Source organism: Stegodyphus dumicola, chromosome 12 (genome assembly GCF_044657685.1).
Source record: "Stegodyphus dumicola isolate Sdum_Otavi_A_Nest chromosome 12, ASM4465768v1".
NCBI lineage: Eukaryota > Metazoa > Arthropoda > Arachnida > Araneae > Eresidae > Stegodyphus > Stegodyphus dumicola.
In genome coordinates, this window is record NC_140779.1 from 98,849,745 (window position 1) to 98,873,539 (window position 23,795).

General features: G+C 35.2%; 1 protein-coding gene across 16 annotated transcripts in view; it reads right to left on the reverse strand.

Moving 5' to 3' along the window:
- Positions 1-23,795, reverse strand: part of Sin1 (SAPK-interacting protein 1) — a 323,009-nt gene that overhangs the window by 89,170 nt on the left and 210,044 nt on the right. For 2 of the 16 annotated variants that reach the window (XM_085806728.1, XM_085806719.1), the window contains one exon: positions 16,026-16,129. The exons of 13 other annotated variants lie outside the window; for them this stretch is intronic. The gene's annotated coding sequence lies outside the window, so the exon portion shown is untranslated. One more of the 16 variants, XM_085806730.1, reaches the window with a different exon arrangement.

The window sequence follows — 23,795 nt, forward strand, 5'->3', positions numbered from 1 at the left end:
TATCAAAGTACTATTTTTTATTCCGATATAGTACAGACGCCGCTTAATGCGATCGTGGTTAATGTTATCATTAGGTTACTGCTATCGAATAGCTGAAGATCCGTCGGTTTGTATGCGAAAGCATGGAAAATACATCGCTTATTGTGACAAAAAATTCGGTCAATATTATCAAAATATTATAGAATGAATTTTTCAGACCAAAGTAAGTTCTCCAAATAAGGTCTACATTTTTTTAATTGCCACAGTGACTGAAAGATATCACTAAGTAAGGGATTAAGTCACTAAACTGTTCGGTTTTGATTTTAGTCATCATTAAAAATTAAGCAAAAAGCAACCTTGTGTTTACTTTGGATTTTGAATAACTCCGTTGATTTCGAAAGTAATCAGACACTGGTATTTCTTGTTTAGACAGAACATGATGACAGAAGATATCTGCCAAAGACTCAAGTTGAACAATTCCAAACTTATCATGCAATAAAATTTCTAAAGAACATAAATATGAAATTCGTGAATTTGCTATAAATTTTGATGTAAGGAACGAACGAACTCAGAATTTTAAGATTAGGGGTATAATCAATCAAATAATTTTTAGAAACATCAGAAACAGTTCATAAATGAACTTTCGTATAACGGCTGCAAATAATCCACAAGTAATGACTTCCTTCTTTATTAAAAATGCTGTAAAAATAAATATGTGCAGGGGTAGGAAAAAATATGCAAACACCTCGTGAAATGCATGTTTGAAGTGAAATGTTTATTTTGCAAAAGCTGATGTGTTTGCTCAGAATGCCACTTGTACAACATCCTCAATACGTTGCAAGTCTCGCTCATTATCGAAAGAGTGTTGTGTGCAGTTATGAGTGCCTTATGTCAAAGCTGAATGAATTCGAACTTGGGCAAATTGTTGGGGTTCGCATAGTGCGCACTTCCGTATCCAAGGTAGTTGAAGTGTTTGGTGTTTCAAGAGGCATAATATCTAAGATTTTTAACTCATACAGCAAAACCGAAAAACCTGCGTCCACTAAATTACAGCGCGGACGAAAATGTATTGAGTGATCATGATAGACGATCACTGAAGACGACTGTGACGAAAAATGACAGAACTACAGTTTAAAAAGTGACTGCTGAACTGAATGTCACACTCGCAAACGCTGCCAGCACCAAAACAATACGAAGCTCCACAAACAGGGTATTTTTGGACGAGCTGCAATTCAAAGCGACTCACTCATCAGTAATAAAAATGCCTGTAAGAGGAGAAATTGGTGCCAAAGTCATAAAACCTGGAACGTAGAGCAATGGAAGATTGTCATTTGGTCGGATGAGTCTTGCTTCATACCATTTCCAATTTTTGGACGATTTTACATCTGATGAACTCCATCCTAAGTGCATTGTAAGGTATTTCTCCCACTTTCTAGCGTGCCTTCGTGGTGTAGTGGTTCTGCACACTGGACAGGTATTCCAGAGGTCAGCGGTTCGATTCCCGACGAAGGCGTTGCTCATTTTTCATCTCTCTGGCTTTTCCAATTAACTTAATATCTCTACAGTATAATAGAGACTGTTTGCAGCCGAGATTGAAACATGGTGGGGGTTCGGTCATGGTATGGGAAGCCATATCGTAGTATTCGATTGGACCCAATCATTACTGTGAAAGGTCACATTACTGCCAACGATTATGTGACCACTTTGGGTGCTTGCGCCTAACCCATGATACAAATTTTGTTCCCCAGTGGTGATGCCGTATTCCAAAACGACAAAGCTCCTGACAAATCAGCTCTCGTCGTCCAAGATTGGTTTTTCTGATCATGAGGTTGAACTTTCCCATCTACCATGGCCACCACAGTTACCAGCTATCAATATTATTGAGCCTTTGTGGGCTATTTTGGAAAGAAATATAAGTAAGCGTTATCCACCGCCACCATCCTTAACTGAACTTGTCAACGCTTTACAGGAAGAATGGTACAAGAATCCCTCGCAAAGCATACAAGACCTCTATTTATCCATTCTGAGAAGACTGCAAGCTGTTTTGAATGCCAAAGGTTTTCCTACACCATATTAGTTACAGCAATACATTTTTACTTCGGTGTTTCCATATTTTTATTCAACCCCAGTATAAGATTCCACTTACATTGGTTTACTCCAAAACACCAATGAAGTGGTGTTTTGGAGGATATTTTTTTCATCGTTTAATATTATCATTCGGTTAATGTTGGCAAAATAACCGTGCACAAATGTGACCATAATAAGCGATGCATACTGTATAACAAATTTTACCAATAGTAAGGTAACCCAAATGAAATAATTGTAATGTTTCGCAAAATAAAATTTATTGTAATTTCCATATTAACGTGTAAAGAAAAGCATAATTACATGTAATATAATCTTTTTGGGAAAAATTTATTATAACAGAACTAAAATTAATTTATTATTAGAAGTCACTATATGAAACAACATGAAGTTGTAGTTTTCACGAAAATTAGCATAACAACATTTTTGTAGGTATTGAGAAATTTCATTTCCGATTTGCTTCTCACAGGTCGCAAAATTATAAGGAATAAAGTTTTGTATTTAAAAAATTTCCAAAATTCTTTTCATCAAATTTTATTGTTTTGAGAATTTATAATTAGAGTTACACATTAAACTATTTCACTAGAAATGGACTAAGTCTTATGGAATGGACTAAGTCTAATGAATATCTCAGCAAATTAATGGCTGCCTAGGACATATTTCATAAAGGGGTAAAAAAAGAAAGAAATTTTGAAAGGATTTAGATTTTAACGTCGTACCAGAGAATTTGTTAAGGGATTTTTTACGGTTTCGCTGAAAATCGCAGGTTAACAATCTGCTCTTCGACTCACACCTGCTAATACAGCTTATTTATTTCTTTTATTTTATTATCTTTTTAGCTTAAAACATTTAAAAACAGCATACCTTTAGAATTGGAGTAGAAAACATTACTTTTTTTTTTTAATATTTGTTTTATTTTGACCAGTGTTGCCATTTCTCGCTTTTCAAATCGCTGAGTTTATTTAGCAGAAATTCATTAAATTTTTACAAAATATGAAATAAATGAAAAAAATTTAAATTAAAAAATTTGGCTTGGAGATGCCCCTGCTTCGGTGGAGACGATTAAAAATTCGGTGGCTGTAGTTGCCATGGTTTTTACGCAATGCAAAGAACATACATACAAATAGAGTCTTCATTATTTAATTTTTTTAAGATAATACTCAGCGATATGATTTTGTGGCAACAAAAATTCGGACACAAAAGCGATATGGGCAAAAGGTGAGTTTCGAGATTAATAGCGCCTCTGGTGCTTTTTTGGGGAAAAAAGGATTACTTCATACAACACAAAATATTGAAGTCATGTGTAAAAAAATAAATTCACATTAAAAGGATTAAATAAACAAAGACAACAATAAACATTCTAACAAATACTCTATTTAAAGTAATTAGAATTACAACGAAGATTACATAACAAGTTTTTCAGAATATGGTATTTTTAATACTTTGAAGACATAACATCCTGAAAATAGGTCAAAACGAGCATTTCCATCAAAACTTCAAATATTTCTGATGTACTCCCTTATTACAGCAAAAGAAGCAAAAAGCTGAATTAATTCATTATTCTTTTAGTAAGCAAACTTAAGCAATGATAAATAGCAACTCATTTTCTAGGCGTCTTGCTTCCGATCGCTGAGAATCTAAAAATTTATCCTCCTGTATATATAATTAAGTGAGGAGTTTCTTGAAAAGCCCGCTAGAAAGAAAGAAACAGACTAATACTCGCATACAGAAAGAACACAGCTATGCATTTACACTGCCATTCCACAGTACAAGTACTTTTGTTTTTTAACCGATACAACAAAAATAAAAAAGGGGGAAAGCCGCATTAATATGTATTACATTCAAAAAGAATTGCTTTTTGTTAAAAAGGCGTACGAAACATTGTTGTTTGGTACTATTCAGCAGGGTAAAGCTGTAAATTAATTCTTCTACCGTAAAGATTCTGGAAAGAAAACAAGAATTCAACTAGCATGTTTTATAGGTTATTTAGACCTTACGTCAAATTAATGCGTTTAGTTGAAATGACAGCTAATAAAACTGAAAAAAGGTAATGTGAAAATCAAAGAAAGAATAAAAATGTCGCCATTATGAACAGAATTCAAATTGGCACAAAGAACTTACTAGCAAAATGTATGAAAAGAATACGAAAGCAATTAGAGAGTTGAATAGCAGCTCTACGTCTTCAGTAACAATTTACTATTTTTAAGGAGAATCAAAATTTTAACTTGTTGATATTTTATAAATAATATTTTATTTCTGTTTATAGATTACACTCTAAATTCCTCAGAGTGGGATTTGAAGAGTGACAGCAGTTTTTGCTCCGTTTCGATATAAGGGGACATTGGATGATGGTTTTAGCAAAATTCGACCAAACATTGGGAAATAAAAATTTCATATGATAATATTCTACGGTTTTAAAACTCTATCGTCTACAAAAAACCACTTGTGTGTAAAATTATTTTTAAGGATGTTATAAGCATTTGAATACGCTTGTTTACCTTTTTTGTGAAGGTAAACAAACATTTGATAAACGTTATTTTAATTTCCGCGACTAATACTTTTTACTATTAGTAAGATATAAATGTGTAAGATATGAAGACCGCAATTTATGCAAGTTTTGTTTCAATGTTCTTCCAAGGATGACTTATCCAGACATTATAAATGCCCAATAGGTGTCATATCATTCTCATCCCCTCCAAGTAGCATTGCCAAAAATAAGAAACCTAAACCTCATTCAATGATAAAAACTATATTAACAGTAGATGTTTTATCCAAAGTACTGCCAGTGTATCAAAGACTAGCCAGTGATGAACTTTTAGCAAGATGCCTATCTGGAGAAACACAAAACACTAACGAGAGTTTACTTTGTGTCATTTGAAAGAACTGCCCCAGATTGTATTGAAAACAGACTCGAAATAGCTGTTATCACAACAATTAGTGACTTCAATTTTGAGTATTTAAATACTTTAGGTATGGAACAGGAAGATATAAATTCATGTTCAATATATATTGGACAAAGGCAAGATACACGTCGTATAGACCAATGCATAAAGAGATGTTCGTCTGGATACAAGAAAAGAAGAATTGCCAAAAAAAAAAAAAAAAAAAAAAAAAAAAAACTGTGTAAAGAAGCTAAACATAATGAAAATGTAAATAAGAAAGGGGAAATATATGGTGCAGGAAGTTTTTAAAGTGATTCTTAGTTTTTTTTAAAAAAAAAGAATTTTGTTGAATTTACTGAAAGTATTCGAGAAAATTTCAAAAATAATATTAAGTATTCCTTACCATTTTACGATTTTATTAGTAGAAAAATTATTTATGCATACGTAAAATATTGTTAAAATATTTTATATTAAATAAAATCATATATTAGGACATACTGAGAAGTAAATATTAAAGGTAAGCGTAAAAATATTCTTAAAATGTATTTTTCTCATAAAGAAATTTTCGTGATTATCACATCTTCAAAATGCTCCATGCACTTTAGTTTATGTTCAAAATGGTTGTAACTTGTAAGTTAGATTCCCATTTAAACACGTAACAAAATTTAGTACGCATTTTTGAAATGAAAGAAATATTAATTAAAAACTAACATTTTATGCAATTCACTTATTGGTACTACGTTGTGTTTGTAATGCATTTTCAATAAAAATAAAGCAAAAATAACAAGAAACAGAAAAAAGTTAAGTCGCATGGGGCATTTTGAAAAAATTAAAATAAAATTTTAAAAATTTAAGTTGCAATGAGCCAGAAATTTTTTTCAAAGATATTTAACATAACTATAGTACAATATACATGCATGCTAAGTCATATATCTCTATGACAATAATTTAAAAAAAAAATATTTGAATGCCCACTGTCCCCTAAACAACGCATGTTTGCTGTCTTGGTAACACACTATGTTTCGTCACCTGCACGTATGATAATGGACAAGAGAGTGAGTTGAGGGACAGAAGACCCCCTGTCGAGGCAACTGAGCCGTAAATATCGCGCTCAGGCCCTATTACCTTATAAAGCCCTAGATGCACCCCACAAGAATGAGTCTTGACTCCCGTTTCCAAGACAGACATCGGAGGAACAAAGGAGGTATGGCGAACAAAAGACACAGATTTTCGAAAGATCACAGTTCACCAGCATATAAGGCTACAATGAGCTGGAACGTAAATAACAGAGGTAAAGTGAAATCACATACTTGGAAACTTTCTTAGATGTAAGAATATTCGTCACGTCCGGGTAGCTTGATGAAGAATCTGCGCAAAATACCTTTCAAACAATAAACGCGAGGGAAAACAAAATGGATGATGTGCTAATACAAAACTACAAATATAAATTCAATACACAATAAAAATACAAATAATCGAGGGAATACAATTACCAACAAACTAGCCCTCAGAGGACAAAAACTATATACAACAGAACAAGGGGAAATGCAAATACTTAAAAAAAAATTTAGAACTTAACGCTAAAAAGCTGGGGGGGGGATAAACGAGGAAATACAATAAGTCATCCTAACATTGGGTTTGGATAAATCAAAGACATGTTGAATTCCTCAACGATGGAAAGCTGTAATGACGTACAAATTTTTCAGAAACATGTCCCAGAGAAGAACTCTATAATACAACGTCATTATAACCCCTTTCCCCAAAAGTCCATTTTCCCCTTTTCGTGATGATGGTTTCGCAGCCTCGTAATTGCAGTCTTTGTTCGCGTGTTTCAAATGCCCGAGAAAACCGACGCCTGGCGACAGAAAACGAAAGATGCCGAGTCGAAACATCGGCACACCCAGTCTTCATTTACAATTATGAAATGTCGCTTATATTTAGTGAGAGGAAATTAAACTTTATATAGTCTTTGTGTATGAAGTGTTAGAAACAAACCTCAGTTTAGCTCAATTTTAAGAGGTAAAAATTTAAATATGTGTAAATAGTGATTTAACACCATAAATAATTAGCCTCTCCACTTTATTATTGTATATAACCATAAATAAGCGATGTTAAGACAGGGGGAAATCAAGTTTTTATCTAATGAAGGAGCACTATTAGGCAAACCTACGCTACAGGAGAATCTTATAAAGAGATAAGTGATATTCAGGATATTTCAATCGAAGCATGAACTTGAAATATGAAAAGGTACTTTATATTATCTTCCATTCCACGTCATTCCCAAGAAAACAGTTTGCAAAATCATGCTATTTAGAGGGTGTTTGTTTTGATTTCAACAAAAGCACATTTATACAAAAATAAACCTAAACACAAATAAAAACAGTTAAAAAATAATTCTTACAATTAAAATTAAAGTTTCTACACAAAACAAGCAAACTTGGCGCACACATAATCGTAGGTGGAGACCTGAACGCTAGACACGGCGCGTAGAACTACTATAATTCTAATTACAATTGGCAATGTTACATTTAATTTGGCCCACAAGGTCCCTTTCCAGATAGCAGTTCCAACTACTCCAACACGGTATACTACTAGATCCACCGGTATCTCAGTCTTCTTCCTCCTCAGAAACACCAGTGTTCCGCTGGATGTTTCTGTGTTGAACGAATTAACTTCCGACAAAAATCCACTCCGTTTGGTACTGGATATCAGTATTTATACTACACCAGTCAAAAGAGCCTCTAAAGCTGATTGGCAATATTATACCAAAGCTCTAAACATCATCCAGTACACTATCCCAACGATACACTCAGGCAATGACATTGATAGTTTAATCAAGGAGTTTACCTATTCAGTGCAAAAGGCTTACAAAAATGCTCATAGAGAAATAAAATAGCCTAAATTTGTCAGATCCAAGGAAATTAACATGCTCATTAGAAAACACAATGCTGCCAAGAAGCAGTTTCAGAGAACCAGATCCAGGCAGGACAAAATCATCTTTAATAGGCTGTGTGAAGCAGTCAAGTCTCGCACTAATTATTATTCACAACTCCGCTGGGCTAACTACCTGGAGTCCCTCTCTGCAGATAATAACTCTATATGGTTAGCGGTCAAAAGGTACAAAAAATGCCACAATAACATTCCGTCCCTAAAAAGCCCTCAGAGAACCATTACACAGAAACTGAGAAAGTAGAACTTTTAGCACAGCATTTGGAATCTCAGTTTCGCACAACATCCCACAATAAAGCATATTAATTACTGACTTTCACAACAACTATACGACAGGCTCACACACAGACATCACGACCTTAGTCATGCCGTCGGAGGTCTGTTCGTATGTAAAGAATTGAAAAATAACAAGAGCCCTGGGTACGATGCTATTAGCAACAGGATGATCAAAAGATGCCTAGTCAAAATCTTACTTTACTTCACAAAGATTATCAACCTCTTACACAGATGGCAGCACTTCCCGGAAAATTGGAAGTTGGCTCAAATTACGCCGATTCTGAAACCCAAGAAGCCGGCAAGTTCACCAGAATCCTACCGTCCGATAAGCCTATTGTCCTCACTTAGCAAAATTATGGAGGTGGTACTACTCAACAGGATCAACCAACATCTGGAACAAAATAGTATAATTATACCTCACCAATTTGGGTTTCGAAGCAGACATTCGACGGCCAACCAACTATATCGGGTTGTGGAACTCATCAGCGAAGGGCTGTAGATTAAGAAAGCTACATGAGGTCTGTTCCTGGATATAGCAAAGGCCTTCGACCGTGTATGGCTGGATGCACTCATTTACAAACTACACAACCAGGGCTTCCCAGGCTACATTATAAACATAGTTAAATCCTATCTAACCAGTAGACACTTTGTCGTTCGCGTCTCAAACACACTATCAACACGTAGGGCAATATTTGCTGGGGTCCCCCAGGGCATTCTGCTTGGACCCACTTTATTCAATATTTAAGTGAAAGACATTCCCACCACAAAGAACACAACACTATGCAGACGACACTGCGAGCCTCTCACAAAGTGCATTCATTAGCCCAGCAATACAACGACTACAAGACTACATAAACATACTCGAGACTCGGCAGACAAAATGGAAGATCAAAGTTAATGTAGATAAGACTCAAGCAATCCTTTTTACCAAGAAGAACAAATTCAATAAAAACCTGCAACTTTACGGAGAAGATATCCCATGGGCCAAGCAAGTCCTTTATCTTGGGGTGATCCTCAGTAAAACTCTCTCATGGTACCCACACATAACATCTATCCTTAAAAAGTGTCGAGTTACCCCTCGAATTTCACCCCTTAATTTCTCGAAGCAGTGTACTTTCAATAGATAACAAGCTGCTTATTTATAAAACTGTATTGCTTCTCATACTATGTTATCCCTGCCCGATTTGGGCATATTCATGCAAATCATATAGGAAAAAGTTACAACAGGCACAAAACTGTGTCCTAAGACAGATCAGCAACCCGACCTGGTACGTTCGAAATCAAAAACTTCATGATGAATTAGGCATTGAAGAACTGAAATATTTTTATTGCCGGCTTGCTCGGAATTTTTATGCTAACCTTGCAAGTATCAACAACACTGTTATAAGGGTCTACGATTATGATGTAAATGACCCAAATAATTGTAAACGGCCAATGGCCATACTTAGTACTTATATCGTTTAATTTGAATTACTTTACCTGTACTGTACTTTATGAGTTATGCTATGATTTAAGTGCACCAGTTGACTCACACTATCTGTATTGTATGTATTATACGTATCTTTAGGACTCAGGTTAAAGCCAGTTCTTTTCCCCATTCCCAGCTCTCCCAGATGGCATTTTCAGGTCTTTATTGGAATTCCGCACACTTTATTTCTGCTAAGAATATCTTATTATCCCATTACTCAAAAATATAATCATAATTTAGTTAAAAAAATGTTATATCTTATGTTATTTACTCATGATAGCATTCGAAACAACCTACATGTTCGACAAGGGGTAGGGTCCTTGCCCCAGGCACCCTGGTGTTACACCGCTTCTAAGCGCGATGGATAACAAGCAATTCGGCCAACGGGCATGAAGACCAAAATTTTCAGAGTTAATTCCCTATTCTGCTAAGCGTTTCAAATGTAAACAAATGTTGACTTCGTTAGGCCTAACGCACCTTTTAGATTGTTGATAATTCTACAGCTATTGCATGCAGATTGACTAAAGGCATAAAAACTTCAACCGGAACATAATTCAACCACTTGAAAGAAGGGTTTCCAGTTCTGCAAGATCATTCCACAGTCTTTCTGTTAGTGAAATATTAGGGTTATTTACATCTTCTGAAAAAGTTCTTAATTCTAACAACCATTATGTCATCAAATATGTACTTCTCCATTGCGTTGCTCCTTTTCCTGCTCGCTTCCTAAGAATGGCATCAATTTTGGGAGTTTTTGCTGCTATTGCTGCATACCTAAATTGTAACTAAATGAAGCAGTTTAATCAAAAATGGCAAATATCACATCCATTCTCCTCCCTTATATTTATTTATTAATAGATCAATAAAATAGAAAATAACTATTTATTAATGTATATAGTTCATAAATAAAAATATTAACTCAGTTTGTCATTAATTTTTTTTTTCAATTCACTTTAATTTAATTTCAAATTCAAACTGTTCAACAGAAACTGGAGTCGTCGACGTGTATTTAGCCACTCCGACTCCTTTTACCCAAAAATCTACCCGACTCCGATTCCGACTCCCCAGCCCTGCTGGCATGAGTGATTGCTTTAAGGAAAAAGTGAACTGATGGGATATAGAAAGTAAAAAATGTAACAGGTTAATAGAACTCAACAACCCTGCGTAGGTAGAAAATAATTACAAGCTTTTATACTAGTCTGTTAAGCATTTCGGCTATTAAATTTAAGCTTTAATGGAGCACCGTTTATACGTCGCTTCATTTTCATTCAGTCCTATTTATTTTAATAGTAAAATTCCTTTTATACGTTGCTTTCGCTTGACTTACTGTATTGGTTTCACATTTTGCAGTCCCATCAAAGAATGTGAATTCCTTCACCTTCTTTAGTCCCACTGTTCAAGTATTTTCTCAGATATGGGATAGAAGAAGGAAACAAAGGCATAAAACATAAATCTGGCACAGAGAATTGAAAACCAGTTCATGAATAGAGGGTATACTTGAAGAAAAAATAGATACGGCTTTTATGTTCTGAACAGGACGCTGTGTTAAGTAAGCTAGTTGGTGCAAAATTAATTAACTGATACAAAATGTCACGAAAGCAAACGACATTCTCATAAGATAAAATTAAAATCTTAAAAGAATTTGATGAGAATACTGGTTTGACGAAAGTTGGGTTAGCAAAGAAGCTGGATATTCCTGTGACAACGTCGTTTAAAAACGTCTAAAAACGGCTAAAAACGTCGTTTATGATAGAGGGTAGAGAACTTAAATAAAGAGCAGAAATTTGTGGACAGTCCGCTTCAAAGAAATAACGTATTCAAGATGGAAAGTTTCTTGAGGTCGGAACCATTTTGCAAAAATTTTTCGTTCAGTGTCCTGCAACTAATATTCCAGTGAATGGCCCCATGTTAATCAAGAAGTCAAACGAAGTAGCAGTTCGACTGAATATGAAGCAAGCCTGCTTTTCAGCTGGAGGGTTGCATAAATATAAACTGCGGCATGGAATCTCGTATCATATAATAAATGGAGTACCAAAAAGCGACCGTGCTGAGTCGATTGAAGAGTGTTTTAAGAATATATACACCAAAATACAGGATACGAATTATTTTTAATGACATTTTTAAGACACTTTTAATGTTGGTGAAACTGCTCTTTTTCTTTAAACTTCTGCCTACCTAATGTGTAGAAAATCCCGACACTTTTAATTTCCTGTGGTCGACAAGGCTGAGTGAGGCATACAGACTAAGCTAACAAAACTGAACTTGAAGAATCCCCTGTCTTTAGTTTTACGCACATCACTTCTTTGTAGACAATATACTTTGCGATCATAGTTGAATACAATAATTTTTATGTACACGGGTTTTAAGGTGAAGAACAATACAGCATAGCAGCCCAGTGGTGTGGTATAGAAGGCGAAGTTGAGAAAAGGAAATGACGTAATTGCTAGCGACGCAGTATTTATAGTACGTAGGAGCATATGTAGAGCTAAGTTTCTATTGGTTAATTTTAGGTTATAGTTCCTTTTGCAAGCAATGTTATATAACGTGGAAAGATCTCAAATTTGTGACAACAGATGAACTAAAGGGAAGAACATAAATTTAGAATAGTCCATTTTAAGGTCGCCAATCATTTCTTAAAAAGCGCAGTCAACTGATTTCCGTGTTCCTCCCCCCTGACGAAGTGGCATTGAATTCCTTTTCTGTTACGCTCATTTTTCTCTAAATATCATTAAATTTTTTGAATTGGGGTATTGCTTCTTTGAAAAGTTCAGCTTTTAACATTTTTTAAAGAACTAATATTTCACAAAGACCAGAAATTCAAATTCATAATTAATAAATTTCAAATAATCATATAAATGCAACAATGAAATTTAAAATGTTAAAACCAAAACATTTCAAACAAGCAAAATCCCACTTCAAAAAGTTTTTGAAATTTAATGAAAAATGAACAAAAACAGAAGAGGAATTCAATCAACCTCAATGTCACTTCATCGGGGGGGGGTACTTTGAAATTAATTGAAATCTCTTTTCTACAAAAATTCCTGCCTTTCTGTATCCAAAATTAGCCGATGAACCATTTCAATGTATTTTAATTATAATTATATATATATAATTATAATTCTTTCTGCAACAAAATCTACATGTATTTATATATATGTTACCGTGAAAGACCGAAATTGGAGAATGTCGACTTTCACCGGAGAATATCAACATTCACCAAATACGTCGGTGAAAGACCGAATATTTCACTACATTCTTGTATATTCGGACCCTCACCGGTGTATGTCGACAATTACAGATATGCTCTGGTGAAAGTCGAAAAAAGAGGTCATAAAGTGCCATAATAGTTTCAGTTGTTGCAATAAATAGGATTTGAATCACATAATTTAGTAAGTTTCTTATTACTGTTATTTTATTTTCTCATTTAGAACGTACTGCATAATTAAGTAAGTTTTTACCTTCTATTATTTTCCTTTCTCATTTTGAATCTATGGTGTGTTTTAGGTTCTCATGTTCTTAAGTTCTTATTTCAAGTCTCAAGTGCTTTTATTCACGGCTGAATTAAGGAGAAGAAAATATAATATTGTTATATGATCAACATTCACCATTAGTACATGTTGAATGTCGACATTGATCGGTGTAAGTTAGAAATAAGAGTATTTGGAAAATATTTCGGACATACACCAAGAGACTACGTGAATGTTGACATTCACCGGTGAAAGTCGACATTCTCCAGATTTCGGTGTTTCACCGTAACATATATATATATATATATATATATATATATATATGTGTGTGTGTGTGTGTGTGTAGTATATGTTTCACATCGTAAATAAAAATTTCGTTTATACGTCATTTGTGAACCATTCCTTGAAATACGTATAAACTGTTATTTAAAAGATGCGCATTCCTCAAAAAACAAATGTTATTTTTAAAAAATAATAAAAGAGGGCCATTAAAAACCTTTTCAAACTACAAAACGAAAAAAGAAAATTGTGCAAAACAAAATTTATGCTTTTCTTATTACAGAAAAGTGTGAAAATCTATGAATATATGGAATGAATATATTGAGTGTATGCATTATGTACTGGTGTTGGTGTATTTAATTATGGCAAAGCACACGAGGGCTATCTGCTTAAGGGGATGGATGCCTTCGTGGAGGACTTTCTAAGCATTATGTACAGATTATGCATGAATGTATTATTACATGTGCTGATATTCGAAACGGAATCGGAGATGTATTTCATACTTTGCTGTTTGTCATTTGGCACTGTATAGAATGTCTAGGAAATGTGTGAAATGTTAATCCTTTCATACATTGCCAGTCCAGTTTTCGGCATACTATAAAACTCCGAAATATTCCATACATCGGATTTAATACATTGTAAGCAACATTGCCGGCTTTTAAACTCGATATCCCGATGGAACTTCAATTAGCCCACTTTATGATAGAGATTAAGCGAATTGAAACAAATTACAAGAGCAGAAGGTCTTTGCTTTTAGCTACAAACACAACACTTTCATTACATTTTTTCTTAGCTTGCTTCAAGCTGTTTCTCCACCCCTACCATTCAAAAAGAACATTAAAGATCATTGGACAGCAATGTTTCCGCGTCACGACAGATGCGTATATTTCATTTCTTCATGTCACTGACGGCTGCCAGGCAGGCCAATGCATTCATTATCGAGTTATGGAGCTAGCTAATCATTTCGTGACCGGGTCTTATGAAAGTGGTTATTATTAGCATTATTATTACTGACAGGTAAAAGGATAAGCAAGAAGTTTATCTTCATTAAGACTTGGTTAATGGAGAACGAATAGGACAACAGTGGCAATAAAAAATGATCGTTCTGCAAAGCGATATATAATAAGAAGATGGAAGTCTGCAATCTTGTAACTCTTATCGCAACATGTGAATTCATAAGATAAATTTAACAATTATTAAAATGGAATAGTTTTTATACACGGAAGTAATTTTATATATTTACTACGAACGGAAATCAATTCAGTTGGGAAAACTTGCTCAATTAAGAAATTAAGCGTGGATCTTATGATTATCTTCAGAACACCTTCCAAAGAAATTTTTATAGGTGTCTCTGTAATTTTTAATTCCAATGCACTGGAGTAATTTTATATTTTGATTACAAAAAGAAAATCAACTGAAGCGAAAAATTGTTCAATCAAGAAATTAGCCGTGGTTTTTATAGTTATCTTTAGAACCACTGTTCCAAAAGAATTTTTGTAGATGCCTCTGGATTTTCTTAATTTCGATATACTACAGTAATTTTATATTTTTACTAAAAACGAAAATTAATTCAAGCCAAAAAATATGTTCAATGGAAAAATTAACCACGATTCTTATGGTTATCTATAGAACTAAGATTTCAACGCTCACTTCCAAAGGGATTTTCATAGGTATCTCCGTAATTTTTTAATTTCAATACGCTGGAGTAATTTCATATTTTTGCTATAAACGAAAATCAATTCAAGGGAAAACATTGTTCAATCAAGAATCTTCAGAACGATCATCTTCAGAACTATGCCAGAAGTATTCATAAAAAGATCCATGAAAAACATAAATACATGAAAAATACCAGAAAAAAAATTCCATATGTAAACATCAAAGCCTTGAATTTATTTTTAGAGATTTCTTTCATTTAAAATTTATACAGCTCTTTTAAACTTCATGCGGTTAATTGAGCTTTTGTCGAAGAACTATCAAGCTATAGATATATGCAGGGTTGCGAATAATCTCCGTTTATATAACCTAAAGAGTAAAATTAAGTTTCAAAGATTACCCTACGTTTTTTTACTTTACATAGCCTGAATAATGATTCATTAATTACACTGGTTAATTAGCCAATAAAATCAATCACTACATATGCGTGTTAATGTTTACTATAATTTGCATACTAAATCCACTATCGGAAAAATTTTTAACTGCGATACGTTACAAGCTCAGTTCATTCAAATGCATTTTCTGTCTTAATTCTACCAAACACAGAAAAGACGGATTTCCTTAACAGATTTACTACATACCTGTTAAAAACTGTAGATTATATTTTGATGCTCTTGGTGGTTTCTAAGTTGCTATGACATTATTTTTAGTAAACTTTTCCTTTTAAGAAGTCTTTCCGCTTAAAGAGCTCCTAAAGCTCCGATCTTTAAAAAGCTTTTTAACAGGATTCTGCTTATTTTAGTCATAATTTCATAAAATTTATTGGTTCTAAAACTAATACATGAATTAACTTCATGACAAATAGGGATAGCAAATAAAGCGTAGCAATCCAGCAAAATCTCTTATTGCCCCGTGAAAGTAATTTTGCAGGCTTTGAATCAAATGTAAACGGCGTTAATAGAAGAAATAACTTCCTGTAGGAATAATTACAGTCTCCCGTTCAGATATGCAGTCAGAAGACGTCAGGAAAATGGTTTTAATACAAAGAATGATGACTCAGTTCCAGAGGAAGTGATGTCAGCAATAAAAACTTCCTAAAATGAAATGACGAAATCGTTAAATAATGAAATGTTGGAAGCTAACACAAGTTTGAAATTATAATCAAATCATAACAAAAAAACTGTAATTCAAACTATGTTCAGCAAAAAACAGAAAATATGTATGCCAGGTATCATTCAGTTAAACAGTGGATGAAAAGAATTGTATAAACTATTCTAGGTCAGTTTTCTCAAAAGAAATAAAAAACTTAAAATATCACTTTTTGTTTGCATGTTTTTTAAATATGCTTGAAACTGCAATCGGAAGAACAATCGTTAAATTTCTCCTGAATTATTGATATCACTTGCCACACGTTTTGCCTGGACTACTATTTCTTCAATCTAACAATAGTATGTGAAACATGATTTGCATATACATAAACTGACAATTAAAATTAAAATTTTCCTAGATTTTTTTTTTTTCAAAAATAAATAAATTCACCAAAGAGAAGATAAATTCAATGTGTTTCAGGCATACACCATTTAAGTTTCAACGCGAGGCTTTAGAATAAACGAAGAACATTTACGCAAACAAAAGGGAAAAAAATATGTATTGCCAAAAAAAAAAAAAGGTGGTCAATATGTACAGCCCCATACTACTTTAACAATAAACTTCTAGCACCATAAACATAGATGACTTATTGGCGCGTCGTTGTAAGCAGAATCTCACCAGTTCCAAAGAAAGATCTTTCAAGTATAAAACTCCCAGTTTTTTAAGAGAGAGGGCGGGGAAAAAAACAAAGAAAAATGAGTCCACTTATTTAAAAATGCATTCCTTATTGCCTATTGCTTGGACTCCGCGTAGCAGTCCAATTCAAGTTGCCTTTTTTATACTTGCGTAACCTCTTAGATCTTTGAAAATTCTCAACATCCTCTGGCTGTTTCGATGGTTTCCACCTCCTTGGCAAAACTCTGCTGTTAGGCAGACTCCTAGCACTTCGGGCTGCATATCGTAATTCAGTTTTGGTTAGGACATCAGCCATAATATTTTCCTTCTCAGGGGAATGTTTTATTTGTAAATTATACTCTTGCAACTTGAGTACCATCAACCCTGGTGATAGGTTCTTTCTCGAACAGAAGCATGAATCGTGGCATGGTCTGGATACACGGTTACAATCTCTTGATTGAAATAATAGCTAACATGACCTCCAAGATTTCTCTTTCAACAACCGTGTAAATCCACAGTGTTTGATTAAAGGTTTTACTAAAGCATACAACCGGCTTACCATTTTGCATAAGGAGAGATCTTACCGAGAAATCAGACGCGTCTGCAGATATCTCTAATTTACTCCCCGAGTCAAGAAATTCCAACACCGCAGCTTAAATCAAAGCAACTTCTCAAACACTGTATTCGCCTTCCGCTGCTCAACTACTCTTGAATGGTTTGCCTCGTTAATGAAAGCTCAGCAATTTCTACGAAATCTTTGAAGAACGCATAAACAACTCCTAGAACGACGCTAATTTTTTTGCCGTAGTTGATAGCGCGTAATTTTTCATTGCAATTATTTTTGATTCATCCATTTCTATTTTTCTACGTGGTATTGTGCAACCCAAGTATGAACTTCTTCAGCAACTTTAATTTTTTAGGCGCACATTTACATTTCAGTATTCACTGTTTTGTATTATACATTCTGTATTATGTATTTTGTATTCATTTTAAACTCGTTTCTTGGCAACAATGTAAAAGTTTCTTGCTAATCTCGAATGTGTTTATCAGTCGTGATACTAGTTAATTATGTCATACATGTAAATGAAAGATGATTTGTTTAGTACCGGTCTCAAAATTATATTAGTTGCCCGATGAAGCGCAGCAGGAGCTTCCCATATCTCAAACGATAATATTAGAAATGCATACAAACCCGATTTTGTGATAAATGCAATCTTCGATACATCCTCAGGTCGCATATCTACCTGAAAGTAACCAAAAGCAAAATTCAGTGTAGTCGTGTTCGTATCGACCCAATTTTCCGAATTATCTCTTCGATTACTACTTAGGAGTAAACCGGTTATTTGATTAATCTATTAAGCTTTTTATAATCATCAGCGAAATGCCCTGATTTTTGGTCTCAGCGGATAATTTATGTTTCTTGTAATACAAAACCACTGGACTAACGTAAGGACTAACTGTCGGGATTGTCATTTTATAACACCAATAACTCCAAGAAATCCAAACCACATATCACCTTCTCCTGCAAATTCCTCACCACAAACAACTGAAATCGATGCTTTTTGTTCTTAACCTGCATATTTAACGTCACACTGCCTCTGCGTTCACAATACTGACCCAACGCCGCTACGAGTTTCTTCCCCACAGATAGGCCAGTACCTCTTAAAAATTTCTGAAAAACTTCTCTGCCAAGAAACTATTCTATGCCCTTGTATCTAACAATGCTTTTCATCGAATAAACTACTTTATGCTTCTGAACAACGCTATTTAAAGAATTCCACTGAAAACTTCCTGCATAAGCGGCTATTATAAATTTTTCAACACCATGTTTTTTTCTCTTTATCATGAGGTAACGGACCTCTCTAATCTGCAACACCCTTTACTAATTTAAACGTCTCACTTTACACCCACTTTTCTCTTGATTCAAATCCTTCTTCATACCGTCTTGGTGATCACCACCTTCATTATCTGACCATGTCTTCTGCCGGCTACCCATTCATAACGCCTACCAGCGGCCGAGCAGTAAATTGGCTGAACAGTGGTAGTTCGGTCCGAGGTTCGAATCCTGCGAATGGGCTTGCTGCATGGGCATTTTCGTGGTTTTCCCCATGCGTAACGTGTTTACGAGCCAGTTTTCCTTAGAAGGACCTTCACGAAGGCATCCCTCCCCTTAGGAAGATAGCCTTCGAGGCTTTACCGTAACCACTTAAAACAAATCCATTTATAACTCTTCCACCAAATTTATTACTGTAACTGCCACTGAATATAACTCCATATCTACCCGCATGCTCATTTTCAACCAACCTCCAACTACCATATTCACCGCGAGTTCGAACAGTTCTTTCAATTTACCCGGATTCCGCTACTGTACAAAACTCTGTACTTGTAATAGCAACGTAGGCATAATCAATTATATCAGTTCGATACCCGGCTTACTTCTACGCAATAATATCACAATTTCAACTAGTCGTAATACTAATGACATCAATTCTTTCTGCACCATCTCATGTTCGAATAATAGTGACGCCAACAGTGCCTGTTCTTTACTTCGGAAAAGCTTTAATTAGTGTGGTATTGAAAAACGAAAATTTTACTGCCTTTTCAAAGCTGACGTTGCTATTGCTAACTTCTGCTACTCCACAACTGGACACAGAAGAAAATGACTCTGTATATCCTTCACAAAACCATACAGACTTTCTACCATCAAAACTAACGGTTGGTTTTATCGAAAATCTCTTGACAGATACGAGATACTCGAGACTTATTTATCGGTACTAACAAGCAGTAAGGACTAAAGTTTGCATTATCTCCTAGGACTTAACTCTTGGAACCGTAAAGACACATACGCAACTTATCGCTCCACATAAGTATAGAAACACTATCTCAGATGAATGTTTAAAACAAACCTTTTTATTGACACATCAGATTCACGGTTATACAAAACTGAGAACAGCAACAGGAAATCAAATCTCTGTTACCTGTGGAAAAATGCAGAACAAAAGCTCCAGACAAATTTAAATATTAAATAATAAGTAACACGCGCCTAAGTGAACTTCGTCCCAGGAATCTGAAGCAATTACGGCTATCTTAAGCCAATTAAGCAACTGAGTTGCAAGGAAAAGTAACATCGCGACCGGTTATTTATAGCAGCCAACACCCCCCCCCTCCAAGAGTAGAAGAACTCTGCTAAGTTACTAGCTAGGATCTGTACCTAGGCAGTCTCGGCCACGGACGTTATAAAATCATTGAGCCTGGCAGTTCCTCGTAACCTGTGGATGTAAGCACGTAACAACGAGATTTCAATTTAACTCGACCGGCCCACTGGCCGAAGTGGAGTAAATCCTGTGTTTGTCCCGGTGCAAAGGCTTCGGGCATCCCACGCACTACAGGCAAGTAGTATTTCTAACGACCAGGCAGATCTCTAGGCGTGCAAGATTCCCGCCGCTGCGAAACCTTGGGAACCCGGAGTGGTGAGTCCAGGAGGTAGGATTTTTTATTTACCTCTTTAGAGACTATGACTTACGACCCACCCCTGCCTTATATGGGGGTCTCTCCGGTGAGACCAATCCATGTAGTGTCGAACAGACGGAGCATGAAAGACAAACATTACTATTATTATGGCAGCCAAAGGCTCTCTCTAGTAATCAAGCTCTTAAATACATTAAAAAAATTTGTATCATGGGCAGAGTTGACGAAAGTAGAAATAAAAGTAAAGGCAAAATCAGAAGATGGCTGGTTAATCAGCATAAAACCTTACATAAGAGCCTTTTAAAGGAAATACTGGTGACTTAGTTCATAAAATATAAACGGGCAAAGAAGCTATAAAAATGCAAATATCCAAATCAAATCTTAAAGAACTTAAATCAAGCAGTGCAATATTCAAAAATTATGTTCCGCTTTTTACTGAGATATTAGACATTTACCAAACGAAATGCTGATTGGTTCTTCTAAGGTAATATGGAACTAAATAGAATAGGAAACGCGAAGGCTGTTTACATCAAGGTAATAATTCAAGATGTAAAATATTCTCAAGGTTATTTATTAGAGCAAAGGTAAGACGCAGTCACTTCTGTTAGAATACCATCTCTACACCGCTGAAAGAATCCTTACTGAACGAATTATTGGCAAGAATTACGAAGTTTTACTCGACTCCTGTCAAAATTTCGGTATAGCTTATTAATTATACCGGAATATAACAAGCTTAACGTCATTCTGCCACCTTTGTACTCACGCTGAAATCGTGGGATTACTTCTCGGCAAAGTTCGCGAGAGCCCGAGAGCAAATATTCCACAAAGAGCCTATCTCGGCAAATTAAACGAGTCTTTGATGTCGAGGTTGCTTCGCTATATTCTCTTTCATTTGACCAATCTTCCCGACATTGGCGGAGGAAGTTAAAAATGAACATCGATGAATTTAAAACGAAGCACTAAACAGGAAAGAGGCTTTTGAATGAATTATTAACATCTTAAAGCTTTTTAGGAATTAACTCGTATTTTTTGCCTTTCTTAAAAATGAGATTAAAAAAAAAAAAAAAAAAAAAAAGATGTATAGAAAATAAGAAAGGCCACTTTATTTCTTGAATATTTCTGCTACACACAGCACTACGAATTTCAAAGAAAAATCAATGAAATAAATTTAAAACTATGGCAAGAAAGAAATTTACAAATATGGCCACTGACAGTAACTTTGTAAATATTGTTGCGTTTTTCTTTTCTGACACCAGTTGTTACGTTATTTTCTTCTTTCACGTTCTTACGGGGTTCGTAAGGATTTGGAGTGAATAATACAATACTACTTGATGAAGTATCGAAACACACTTTATTGGCCAGTATTGTCAGGACAGCTCCGAAACACGTTTTTAGTCGTCGATGAACTACTATAAACACGCTGACATGATCAGCAACACAGCCTCCAGGTTATCAAGCTATCACGGTGGAGACAGCTTCACTGCAAAGCACCAGAATACTCGGTTCGGTCGTTCTCAGAATTCCGCGTACTCTCTAGACTCTCCACGCTACAATTCGTGATGCACTCGAAGACATACAGAGCACAACTCCCGACTCTTCGGTTCAGTCGTTTCCAGAGCTTAACACACTCTCTCGACGATGCACTAACCGCGATACACTACGAGACTCTTTCGGTGCACTCGGCGACCCACTCGGCATTCGCTGCTCGGCTGTCAACTCGATCGACTCCGCAGGGATTGACTCGCTACACGAGACATTACTCGATACTGACTCTCCGCGTACCAGCAGGGTTTATATAGCTTTTGACTGGTGTTCGAGAACATTCTGGGCTAAACCGGTAAGAATTCGTTCCAGAAGATTCTCCATTCGTCCATGGCATATCGCCAATTTTGTCGCCAAATGGACGATTTCTCGCCAAATGTGGCAACCCGGCCTTCTTTTGCCACTTTATGGAAAAAACTGCTTTGCGAGGAAGCTATCTCACCGCGTCTCTACATTTCGTAACAATATTATTTGAATTGGCTCTGTAGCAGAAATTATCTAACTATTCTTATAATTATGAAAAAAATCTGAATAATTCAATATTAAACCTAGTTAATCTAATCGCTAATTAGAATGCTTTGAAATTCAAAATTTGAGGAAAAAAAATATTATGGCAAAGATTGTCAAGAACAGTTATTTCCCAAATGAACACGTACTTTTAAGCTGCCTCAGCCCTTTTGATGGAAAACTTACGTATACCTTAATTACTCGCGTATTTTCTCTCTAGCATTTTTAGCAAAAGGTTCTGAAAATTTTTTAAGCATTCGAGTAATTTTTCTTTCCTTATGACGTTCAGAAAGGGAGTTCACTCAAAATTTCAAAACAGATCCGTTCACGTAGTGATTGTTTTCGTCTTAATATTTTGAATGACCCTGATTGGTTTACACTGCTTTATTTAGTTACCGCAAAGTATTCGAGGGCTTTATATGTTTAAGAGAAGGAATGCCTTCCTGAAAGCAGTTTCTAAGGGAAACTGGTTCATATATATGTTACGGCGAAAAGCACAAAACTTTCATGCAGCCAGTGCGTTCCCCGAGATTCAAACCCCTAAACAAACTACCAGTGTTCAGCGACTTTATTGCTCAGATGCTCGTGGTCCTTGAAAAGTCCTAATGATTGTGAAGATTACTACACGAGAGAAAAGAAACTGACGAAGATGAAGACAATGGGTGACGATCATGAGGACCTGCAAGCTTGTGGCACACAGCACTCCAGCAGGATTAAATGATTTGAGGTATAGGTATTAGACAACAATAAAAGTGGGCAAGATTCAAAATACGAGGAAGTAGAAATGAAAATACTTATTGGTTAGTTTGGTTCAGTTTATGAGGTTAACGGTAAAGCCTAAAGGGCTATCTGCTTAAAGGAAAAGATGCTTTCTTGGAGGACTTTGAGGGAAACACGTTATACACGTTACACATGGGGAAAATCACGAAAACGCCCATGCAGCCAACCCGTTCGCGGAATTCGAACCTCGGACCGAACTACCAGTGTTCAGCGACCTTACCGCTCGGCCGCTGATGGGCGTAATTCCTTATTGGATAGCGTAATTTTGGCATGACAACGTATTCTTATTAGAATGCGGGTTTCTTTTAAATAAATAAATGTGGTAGTTACAGATAGTTTATTCGTGAATACTTTTCATTTGCTTTTGTTCTCCTATAACCGCGTCCTTTGATAACAAATAGTTCATGATTTTCTTCTCTCGATTTTCGTGTAATGAAATTAGTGAAAAATACAGTACATTAAAACTAACTTAATGGAAGCAAATAGGCCTTTTTATCAAAATGCACATTCTGATACACAATTATTGAATGTGCTCGTTTGACGAAAGAGAGGACATTTTAAACAGCTTATTCGTTACAAAACTAATACAAACTTATTTTTTATTTTTTTATAAGTATTTTAAAAATTAAAAAAAAAAAAAAAGCAAAATATTAACTTTCAAACATCTACCGTGTAACGCTAAGTCACACTTTTCAAACA